At 45.0% G+C, this 12,480-nt stretch overlaps 1 protein-coding gene across 2 annotated transcripts in view; it reads right to left on the minus strand.

Annotated features, from left to right (window-relative positions):
* The window catches only part of LOC119457564 (neuroglobin-like), a 262,693-nt gene that overhangs the window by 15,232 nt on the left and 234,981 nt on the right, over nt 1–12,480 (minus strand). For both annotated transcript variants that reach the window (XM_037719171.2, XM_037719172.2), the window contains exon 3: nt 2,650–2,836. The gene's annotated coding sequence lies outside the window, so the exon portion shown is untranslated. The remainder of the gene's footprint in view (nt 1–2,649; nt 2,837–12,480) is intronic.

Here is a 12,480-nt window from a genome sequence, read left to right on the forward strand (position 1 = left end):
TGGCAGGAAATCAATAATTTGTCTAATAACTCTAAGATTCAGTGCTCGATTGATATTGCAGCTTTTGCTCAAGGCAGGACGGATGTAGACGCCCTAACAAAAATGAACGAATTTTTTTGCAGTGTTGGCGACTACGTGTCTCCGAGTAGCCATTGTGTTTGTACTAAAACGCCATTGTTAGCACGTACTAAACTGGCTAATTCAATTATTCTTTCTCCGGTTACTGCAGAAGAAATCGCAAATTTCATTTCCAGAATTAGAAACAATGTAGCAGCCGGGTTGGATGGCCTGAGCGCTGTCCCTATTAAGCATGTGAAGTCTATCATAGCCTTACCGCTCACATTCATAATTAATCAAATGTTAGAGACTGGTATATTTCCGTCTGACCTTAAACTGGCGCGTATAACTCCTGTTCACAAAGGTGGAGCCGTCAGTGATATAACAAACTACCGACCAATATCTGTTCTGCCTATCTTGTCCAAAGTTTTTGAGAATGTCATTAATACACGGCTCAGGAACTTTCTCACTAAATACCGCGTTGTGAATGATTCACAATATGGCTTCCAGAAAGGCAAATCTACTGAAATGGCGTTATTGCTAATCAAGGATGAAATTCTTAGCAACATTGAAAACAGACTTTTCACTCTGGGTTTGTTTATCGATTTAAGGAAAGCATTCGATTGTGTAAACCATAATATTCTACTGTCAAAGCTGCACGACTATGGTATACGTGGCGTCGCCCATGATCTCATAAATAATTATCTTTACAATAGAATACAGTGCGTGAAGGTCGGTGACTTGTCATCTCCGACTGCTGTGGCAAAACACGGAGTGCCTCAGGGGTCGATTCTGGGGCCCTTATTGTTTATACTTTACATCAATGACTTATGTGATGTGCCTAATTCTCCGAAACTGGTCATGTATGCTGATGATACTAATATTTTTTTTCCGCACCAACTTTAGCTCAATTAAACACAACGATAAACAATTACCTAATTAATCTTGAACAGTGGTTGAACTCAAATAGATTAACCTTAAATATTAAAAAAACGAAATACATTATTTTTAAACCGCTCAATAAACAATGTGACTTCGAACTCGCCCTAAACTTTCAAGGAATGCCCCTGCAGCGCGTTCCATCCGAAAATTTTTGGGGGTTTGGTTCGAAGAAACAATGTCTTGGAACATGCATGTTAATAAGCTCACGATTGAATTAGGCAAAGCAGTTGGCTGCCTCTACAGACTGAGGGAATTAATTCCAATGAAAATAAAGTATGCAATATATTATGCTAATTTTTACTCACGTCTTTCATATTGTACTTTAGTTTGGGGTACTACAACAACCACCAACTATAACAAACTGGAGCGGCTCCAAAAGAAAGTACTAAGAAGCTTTGAGAACTTTAATGGACCCCCGAGCCTATTACCCACTGGTCCCCTATTCATTAAACATAATATGTTGAAAGCGTCTAAGTTATACGATTATAAACTATCTCTTTATATGTATAGAAATAAACTTCCAAGCGATACAGAACATTTCCCGTATGACTACAGCATACGTAACAGGCTAATACCAGTTCCGCGTACACGCACAAATTACGGTAGATCTAGGCTGGATTACTGCATACCAACACTATACAACCTCTTAAAAACTCACATCGATTTCAGTGCCCCTGTCGGCACATTTAAATCAGAGGTGCGTGATTACCTGATGAAGCAATGATCTTTTTGTCTTTTCTTCTCCTGGCTGTATCATTTCCTGCAGTATTTATGCATTCTGTGATAGTGTCCACCATGTATGCTGTACCTGTATCGAGCAAGTTCATTTCTTCTTCACAATGACTGTATGTATTGTTCATAATAATTGTTCATAATGATTGTATGTATGTACTGGGTACTGTAAAATTGTTCAAATTTGTGAAATCCACTGCCTGCTGCTCTCTGTAGGCCCCCAGGTCCCGTCAAGCTGTCTGAGACAGCTTTTTGCCTGGGGGGCCCCCAACTTGTGTGTTGGAAATAAAGTGGATTCTATTCTATTCTATTCTAATTCGTTAGATTGTCCAAATAATTGCAATTGCAATAAAAGTACTAGAGGGAACGCATGAACTTGCCTAAGCGTCGTCGCTCTGGCTTCAAACAACTGCGTGACTTTGTGAATCGATGATTTGCAACAGCATATCGTAACAGGAATGCAACAATTCGAAATGATTCTGCCCGTGCGCAAAAACATATTGCCCTGCTATGCTTAGAAAACTATGATGGCCTGCAAATTTAGAAAAAAATAGATGTGTAATAAATATCAGCACAAAAACGTAAGAAGCCATAAGCAAGAGCATTAGACGTCTATGGATTACCCATCATTCCCTTAGTAGTTGACCACTCGAAGCGCTAGAGTTTCGACCTTTAGTATAATTTTTGTACGAAACTGTCTGACAAAAAAGAGAGCAGACGAACCCATTCACGCTTCGCTTATTTTTCACGTTCGCTATTCCTCACTTTGGACAGAAGTTTCGAAATTTCTGACGTTCAAGGAAACTACTGCAAATCCCTAAAGTTATGTTGAGTAACAGATGAGCGTACCGTAATGTTACTGCGGTCAATTTTTCGATTAAGAAAGAATAGACAAATTTGCAAGACGGCCATCGTCACCTTGTAAGGTTGAGCCGCCGGGGTTTATCGATCCCCCGGAGTGACTCGGCCGAGCGGAAAGGCCTGGAGGACGGTGCTGGATGGAACGACGGTGTTCCACTCCTGCTGGAGCGCTGGTCGCGTTCCTCTCAGGACTAACTCTGCTCCGTCGGTGTCGACAGCCGGGGTGCGTCCATTAAGCGGGATCCTGGACAAACAAAAGAAAGCGGTCGATAAGAAAAATTGACGCGTGGTGTTCATGCGTTACGCAGACACGTGACGTGCCACGTGACCGCGCGTGACGACACATGTACACGCGTGACACACACCTGACATTACTTGCCCACACATGTTACACAAACGCACGTGACACAAAGGCATTGCCGTGTCATACACGTGACATTCCTACGCACACACGTGACACAAACACAAGTGATGCACACGCGCGATGAACATACATGACAATGGCGTACATGCGCCGGACATTCGTTACACACACTCGCGTCACAAACACACGTGGTGCATGCACACGTGACGTAACATCATCAGCCTATATTTACGTCCACTGCAGGACGAAGGCCTCTCCCTGTGATCTCCAATTACCCTTTCTTGCGCTAGCTGATTCCAACTTGCGCCTGCAAATTTCCTAACTTCATCGCCCCACCTAGTTTTCCGCCGTGACACGTGACACACGTGACGTATATATGTGCACAAACAAGCCTGCACATATATTGCAAACATATGTGCGGATTACGCCGAATGGCCGAGTTATATTACAATTCTAATGCCGCGGCTAGAGTCATTCTTTGGGTTAGTCGGTGCCCAATGAGAGCTGGTTGACACGCTCTTAGGTAATTCACTCACTCACTCACTCACTCACTCACTCACTCACTCACTCACTCACTCACTCACTCACTCACTCACTCACTCACTCACTCACTCACTCACTCACTCACTCACTCACTCACTCACTCACTCACTCACTCACTCACTCACTCACTCACTCACTCACTCACTCACTCACTCACTCACTCACTCACACTTGCAGCAAGTAGAGTGACAGTAGCACAGGTAGACATGATAAAGCAAAAAAGGAAAGTGTGAACCTAGTGTCGACGCTCAAGAAGACAAAGTCGACGTACATGGTTGTTCGAATGATTCGATGATTTAAATGTTCATTGTATGTCTCTATCCTGTCTCTTTTTTTTCATGTTTATAATTTACTTAATTCGCTACTTAAAGGTATCGTATTTCACGCTCGATAACAATGACGCCCATCCGATCTCCATGGCAGTCCTGCAACGTATACGCGCCGCTCTTTGCATTCTTCAGATGTATCGGCAGCCACGCGATTTGCCTTGGGCGACTCTCTTCCGCTAAGGCCAGTAAACACTGTTCGACGTCCTGCAGCTCATTGCGGGCACGATACGAATCACGCACTTGGGCTATTTCCTCTTACTTCCTCGCCTCTTGACCTTTTTTCTTCTTTTGTGACAGAGGTCGTGTGTAATTTTCGAAGAGCCGCATAATTAGCTACTCTATCTATAGCTGAAAGGCGGAAAGATCCGAAAGCACGAAATGATTTGCGAAACAGCCGTCGCACGGGTGTGTCTTACGCACGATTTCAAAGACCTGATGTAGAATAGGAAAGTGGACATTTAGCTTTTTAGCCAGTATAATCAATAACTGCCAACGGAAAAAGAGAGATATTCTATCAAAAGCCGCTGGTATTAATTAGGAGCCCTGACAAGGCTACTATAGATATCTCAAAGGACCTAACAAATTTCAAATAGATCGATACCGGAAGAAAGTTGAATAGCAATATCACGCTCCGTTCCACTGCTGTGAAGGTGAATTACGTACCAGCGAAGCAGTTTACCATACGACATAGAGATGACACAAAACCTAGATCAAAGGTATGAGCAATTTTTTTTTTCTCTTGAGTGGTGACGGCGGTCATCCCGAAGAAAGACGCACGCACACACACTTTTCTTTTGATCGGCGGTCTTGATCGTCGGCATACATTCGCGTGGAAGACTACCGCCACCTCTGGGAGCCGGAGGAAACTAGACACGCGCGAAGGGACCGCCACGCCGGGAGAGCGGAAGGAAAGTAGGCACGCAATCGCTTGTAACTACGACAAACAGAGGGCGGTGCGAGCGTAGCCATGACCGATGCGGGTCGCACAGCGGCAAGTCTTTGAGAAACCCTTATTATCTACCTGAGAAATCTACTTATCTTGAAAATGGTGCCTATTGATAACTAATATACTGAAAATTCATATCCAAGTGATGAGGCGTATAAGTTTTTGCGTAGAATGAAGCGATTGTGCATCAAATTCGTGAGCTGAGTTTTTGCACACGCAGATCTGTTGACGGACATGAAAAATGCATAGAACCCTAGTCATATATATATATATATATATATATATATATATATATATATATATATATATATATTAGATAGGGAAACATTATTTCAGGAGGAATACAAGTCCCGAGCCGCCGCTGTTGGGGTTGTGGTGTCGAGTATATTTGTCTGGACATGTTGACGTGTTTGGTATGGGCCAACAGTACTACTGGCTGTAGAGTGTAGAGCGAACAGCTCTTGCGGTAGAAGAGGTCCAGCTCTCTGAGGCGTGGGTAGGATATGTTTGAACGAGTTAAAATGTGCGGAGGCAAGAGTGCTCCCAGTAAGTATGCGGTCAGTTGGGGTAAACTTGTCACATACGTGACACACGCGCCTGTATTCTGTTCTCAAGGTGGTACTAGATAGCACCGTTGGGTAGCGTAAGTTTAAAAGAGAGAGAGAAAGACAACTGTCAGCCCTTCCACTGGGGTGAAGATGGAAGACCAGCGAAGCTGTACTATGGTAGGAATTATGTATTTCCAATTATGACAATATATTAAGATGTGATGGTGTAATTGGTTACTTTAACTATTAAAGAATGAGAAATATATATGAACCAACGCCGCGCGCGTTCGGTGCGAACGCGGGCAAAACGCCGCCGCCGTCGACAACAGTTCTGCGCGTTGTTTGTGTGACCGCACACAACCGCTGTCAAAACGCTGGCGTGAGCGAGTGCGCCAGCAGCAGCCAGCGAAGGTTCATGCGGTCTATCGCTTCAACGGAAACTGAGCGGCGAAAGCACAGCGCATACAAAGGTAGGAGCCGTGTTGCAGATCGCTTTCAAAATACGGTGCGCGCGACCGCCCGGCGCTGCGCAAAGTACAAGTTGCTCGCAGAGCAGAAGCTGCAACCCCTCTCGTCCGCGCTGCTTTCCCGCTGTTCTTTCGCGTGGGAGATTGAGTCGCCAGTCCCCCTTGCGCCCGGTCGCAAGATACGCACTTGGTGCCGCAGTTAAACGTCGCCTCCCCTCCCTCCCTCCCGTCCCCCCACGGCCTTTCGAGCGACGGGAGAAGTGGCGTTTGGTCTCCGCCGTGCGCTCGCTTCCCGTGAAAGCGCGCGTCCCTCGCGCACTTTCACTCGCACATACAGCATACTGCAAGAGTTTTTTTCTACATCCGGACGCGACCATCGAAGACTGAGCCCTTAACAGCTTCGCTGTAAAAATCCAGAACATGGTTGAAACGCGCGCACTGTCACTCTATTTCCGCGTTGAAAACACTCACTACTATAAGCCTGGCCGGGAATCGTTCGCGCTGAAAGCGCTTATCGCGAAGTCGCCATGCGCTCCATAAATTACGAGCCTAAACGAGTTCTACTAATCACCTGCTTTTTCTTTATTTCCTTTTTATGCGCACTTCTGTGCTGTGTATAGTAGTGGCGTTAGCGGAGATTATGGGCTGAATAACCGGACAAGCGTAATGCCTTCCGCCTGGGGCGCACGAGGCTTGTTCTTTAGTCCCTCAGACAGGGGCTTAGCGAAAAGGCGATCAGCAATTCTTCTAAGAAGCCGGTACTGTTTTGGTCGTGACTTACTGCAAAGAAGCAGCAGCGAGGCACGAGTTTGATTACATTGCGACGAGAAAAGACACAGCGTTTAGATTCTATGTATATAGTTTGTTTAAGTATGGTAGAGGGCCATTTAAACGAAAGCCATCCCCGAAACAACGGTAGTTTACAACGCGGATGGGAGCGATCATGGCAAGTCAGCAGCGCAATGATGGCACGAGAGCGATGAGGACGACTATAGCGATGATAACGGCACAACGACCCCTACGGTAATGACATGACGTGACTCGACGACCCGGATAATGCTGTCAAAAAGTAAGTGTATTTAGTCACGTTGCGTACGGACAAATCTCACCGCTTGTTCCCCCCTCTCTGTAGTGCAGCTCCGAAAATTACCCCCCGTATGATATTCCAGCTCGTATTATACGAGAAGCATTACGGAATAGATTCGGGCCGTCTCGTATGACACCAGTATGCAGCACGTATATGGGGAAGGGACCCGTCGGCACAACCACGGTTCAATAGCACGACGTTCGCACTTCGTGGAACTTGTGGAACTCGGACGCCATCTGGTCATGATTGATGCATTATCCGGCTAATGGGCACGTCTTAAGTCGCTTGTAAAGCTACACTGTCATTGATGTATCAGTTGCTCAGATTGGCTTACGTCCCAAGCGTCACGGAGCAATGTATAATGAGCTCGACAACTCTTGACACCTATCAGGATTTTAAATAATTGAAGTTTAAATAGAAGACCGCACAACACCTCACGGGGTCAGCTGAGGTCAACTGCGGTGACTTGCAGTTTGGGGTGCGTAATTCGGACGAATGGTAAAACATAGGTTATCCAAACACAGTGAGGTAACGGGAAACAAGCCGCATACCGCTTTAACACAAATATTCTTTCTCTTTCTTTCTGAGGTTTTACGTGCCAAAACCAGTTCTGATTATGAGGCACGCCGTAGTGGAGGGGTCCAGATTAATTTTGACCACTGGGGTTCTTTAACGCGCACTACAACGCAAGCACAGGGCGTTCTTGCATTTCACCTCCAACGAAATGCGGTCGCCGCGGCCGGGATTCGATCCCGCGACCTCGTGCTCAGCAGCGCGACGCCTTAGCTAACTGAGCAACCGCGGCGGGTGTTAACACAAATATAAACGGCTACATTTTTATAGCAGTAGTATTCGAAGGAACGAATTTTCAGCGCGAATCTGTGTGCAACGTGCATTAAGTTGTTTTAATGGGCAGGCTAAACAAAATACGGGGTTAAGATTTGTCATTTCTTTGGCAGCGAAGTGTCGTCGTGTTGTTGCTATCGTCATCATAGTCGTCGTGCCGTTGACAGCACTACACTGTAAAAGGCAGCCAAAATACGAAATACGAAAGTACGCGAAACCTTTAACCGAAAGAACTTTGGTTACAATTACAAAGTGTATAAATTTAGTATAATGTTCATGTTTTATTAAATGCGCTCATCAAAAGGATAGACAAGCGATTAGGTCTGCGCTAGGGAGCTTCTGGCTTGACTGCATAGAAGAAGAGCTAGCTGGCTGGCAAATAAACGGCATCGAGGACACGCTTATTGCGTTAGGCTACTTGACGTTTTCCTAGGAGCCCTTCACTCGTTCTCTGCGGTGCCTACATGAAGGCTTACCCACTTTGCGTCACCAACATGTATAACTTTCCCTTAGTACAAGCTGCATATGCGGCGAAACGCGCTTTCGCGGAGAAAAGCAAATTAAGCATGATCTGCTCCTGAAAGTGCACTCCACGTCCGGCCCAGATAAAATTAAGGGACGCTGTTGGCTAGTGTGAAGCATTTCCGGGAAACCAGAGGGGCACGCGTGCTCCTAACAGAGCAAACCTTTGGTGGGCAGCTTTTCAGTGAAGCTGGAAGACCACTAAGTCTATCTGCTTATGTCCGCTACTGAAAGCGCAATCAAGTTAGGATGAAAGAAATAGAATAATAATAATAATAATAATAATAATAATAATAATAATAATAATAATAATAATAATAATAATAATAATAATAATAATAATAATAATTGATGATGATTATGATTTCACATAAACAGGACTGAAAGGAAAAGAGAAGCAGGCTAGCAGCAAACTTTGACGGTGTGTCACTCTCGAGTTATATACGTAATCGGATGAAAATGGAACTGCTGGTAACTGATGTGCCACCGGCTTCTTCACGAGCAATAAGTTGTACCGTTAATTAAAGGAAGCTGACATAAAGTGATGTGAGGATGTTCCTTCGTTCGTAGTATGCGTGAATAATCAATAATAATAAAAACGACGCAGCAGTAAAGAGGTACGTTCGGCATTTCCCTGCGATTCGACACAAGCATAATCTCAGGATAGAAAATAAATCAAACGAAATGACACAGAAACGTAAGAAAATGATGCTAAGTGTCAATACATAATGCATTATCATTTTCACCTAAAATAAGTTATTGAGACTTCTAGAGCTGCAAAAGAAAAATGTGCTACCGTACCTATCGTGATTGGCGATGAGTGAGATCCGTGCGGCCAATTTTCTATTCACCAGTTTTCGAAGTTGTTCTGCCAGTCATGGCAAATTACAAGCGATGAAGATATTCAGAGTACTAGACGTGCTACAGGCGCCCCAGTACTGTCTCAATAACGACTCAGGTCACGCGCTCGGCGTACTTTCTACTTATAACAATGCCTGAGTCATGCGCCGAGATAAAGCTTTACTGAGCACTGCTATAGCGTGCAACGCGTGATGATGGCGTGACAAGTTTCTCGTAGACCGGCGGTATATAGCCGCGTCACGTGACACGCCACATGATTCATGCGAGTCAACGGCACAAAAACAAATCAAAAGAACAAGAAGAATAACGCTTTTATCCGGCGTATGAACCGCATAATGATTTTCGTTTTCTCTCGAATCGGCGAACCGGGCCAACACCACCGCTCTATGCGCTACGAAGCAAGAACGATCATAAGCCGGCGTCTTCAAGCGAGATCTTTACGCGATGCGATAGTCAGTTGCTCTGGAAAAAAAAAACGCAGTGTTGAAGGCCAGATGTTATGAAATCATGCTCTATCAGAGCGAGGCAGATGTTTCCAGGTAGATGGATGCTTGAAGAGATCAACAAAAAAAAGTAATCGTCAAGGCCGCCACTGCTTTGCTGCTTAGACAAAGACAAGCCCCTTGTCGAAACGTTGGCATCAGCTATGTTCGGCCAGTGTCGATAATTTATACACTACCTTGAATCAGCAAAGAACACTGCGCTTGGAATAGTAGCGACCACGGTATATGTAAACTAGTAGCGAAGCTTCCGTAGAAGACCACATGTCCAGAAAATGGCGGCGTGTTGCAACCGTCGCCATCTGTGTGTCGTGGGAACAACTTCTGTGAAAAAAATAAAGAATAAAATAATGACGTCACAGACGGAAATAGAAGTGGCGTCGTGATCTACGTTCCTTGGCGCGAACGTTTGAATTCTTTTAAGGTCTGGGCATTTCGAGCGCTACTCGAAGTTCGCGTTCTTTCTTGTTTTTTCTTTCTGAGCTTGCAGCTTGCCTCAGTGTCTTCATAAGAGTGGTCTGTGTCTCATGGTGAACATAATCATATGATGGTAATGACGGCCATTGGTTTTGTACGTCCATTAAGAACGCGAGGAACTACAATGGGAATGAATGTCAGCGTGAAAGAGGTTTCAAACGCCGCTTCAATTTTATTAGCATAGAACTATAAAGCCAATGAACATGACCGAATAAGAAAATATGTTTCGATGAATGAAAAGTAATATGGCCAACACAGAGTCACAATATTGCAAAATATGCGAAACCTATTCACAGAATCTTCGAAGCACTCAAAATTCTTTGCAACGCGGTGTATTCATATGAGACAGTAATCAGACAAGACAGCATTGGACCGTGTTATCATTGAAAAAGCAGTTCAGCATACCAATATTGCTGCCTGTAGTGCGCTAAGAGCTTCTGATACGAAGAGTAAAAGAAAAACTGCAAGGCGTTTCCTCGTGTAGCGATCCGCTTTCAACGTTGAGGAAGGACACAGCACGTCGGTGGCAACGGCGTCAAGATGCATGGTAAACGCACAGTCTGCAGTCACATCTTCTTATGCCAATAAATGCCGTGTGCTAGTTCCGGCAAAATTTAAAGTGAAGAGCACGCCATGCCTTGAGCAAACACGCAAGGAAAAAAAAAAAAAAAAAACTGGACCAAGCCGCCGCTCTCAATTCACCAGCGCCATTCCGCACGACATAAAAGCTGTACAGAGGCTTGCACAGATCGGCTAAATCTTGCGCCAGAAGCACTAGCCTTGTGTGGGACACCAAGAACCAGCTTTTATATTGTAAAATAGAGAAAATGTAGAGTTGCATTTTTAGGACCACCAAAATTATATCACAGTTAATTGTTTCTTTAATAGGCAGTATTCTGCCTTAAAATTTTAAAAACATTTTTTCCCTCATAAGCTTATTTTATTTCAGTGTTTGTCCCCACCTCGGCTAGTCGCGTTTCCATCGCGCTGCACTACCTGATGTCTCTATAGCAATAGGTTTTTGGCACTCTTTTCGTTTCAAGTTTCACGACCTATATGGATCGACCTTGGTAGCGACTGCGATCCTATTGGTAAATGTTGATAACAAGGATTATTGGCGAAAAGTCTTGTTGCTTGCGCGTGAAGTCAGAGGCGTTTGCTAAGCGAGAACAAAACCTTCGCCAAACATAGGTTTTCGTTCAATCTCCGTCGCTCTCACGCTCACACACGTATGCGTGCAGACGGCCGGACGGATGGACGGACACTACACTGAAATTACAATGCCGGATAATGAAACTGCAACAGAGTGTCTGCTTGAGACTGATAACGCTTACGAGTCAGCTAAGCGCATGCAAGCAGACCGTTTGTGTTTGCCTTTGTCCACCGGCAGACGAAATGAGCTAGTGTCGCAACCTGTCGTGCTGCTCGAAAGAGTGAGTGCCCTTGGACGCACGAACAAGAGCAGCTTTCTCCCAAGCAATCGGTTGCACAAGCCAGAGGAGGCAATGATGTCCACGCCGCCGACAACGTTTGCACAACAGTTTTTTTTTTGTTTCTTTATTGCTTTACTGCTGTACGAGCGCTGCAGGATGTAGATCATAACCTCCGAGACTGGTAGGCGCGAAATCCCGCCGGCGCCGCCCGAATTTGGAGGCCATGGTTAGATTGACAGTTTCAGCTGGCTGTTTACTGTTACTATATTGCTGGCTATGTTGGGACATTGTTAAGCTCTTCGCATGTATAATACTATCGCGCTTCTTTTGCTATTTGATTTAATGCCAACTGCTATAGCTTTCTTGCGCATGCGAGTTCAATTCGGTCGTGATACTGGCGGGAAGCTGAAGTTATACATGGTAGTTGTTCCAGAATTTAAATGGTTGATAATAACGCAGAGCGGTGTCTCAGTCTGTCAGTTTGTCGCTAGTGTGTTCGCACTGTAGGCTTAACAATGCAGTAAACCAAGAAATCCTACATTTTTATATCATACACTCGGCGCGAACTTCACCAAAACAGTGCCGCACCAACTTGATGCAATTGGCCAAGGCCGAGGGCCTCGTGTGAGCCATTCAGTAAGAAGAGCAATCTGCGTGTTCCAGTGAAGGGTGGTCGAAAGTGTGTGGGCTTCTAGTCCATCCCTGACGCTTCTATTCAGTCGCTGTTGCGCGAAGGTCGACCAGAGGTGAACAATGGGGGTGCCCCTTCTTTCTCATTATCTTGCCTGGTTGGCTTAAAGGGCCCCTCACCAGGTGCCATTGTAAATTTTAGTTATACACTGGAGGTTCTAAAACGCCGTCTAAAGATCGCTTTACCCGAAAAAATTTTTCACATCGGTTTATTGTTGGAGGAGATAGAAGAAATTGAATGCCCTGTCACCATACCACCGCCAGGAGCCGAACGC

This window comes from Dermacentor silvarum, chromosome 7, assembly GCF_013339745.2.
Source record: "Dermacentor silvarum isolate Dsil-2018 chromosome 7, BIME_Dsil_1.4, whole genome shotgun sequence".
In the NCBI taxonomy this organism is placed as follows: Eukaryota; Metazoa; Arthropoda; class Arachnida; order Ixodida; family Ixodidae; genus Dermacentor; species Dermacentor silvarum.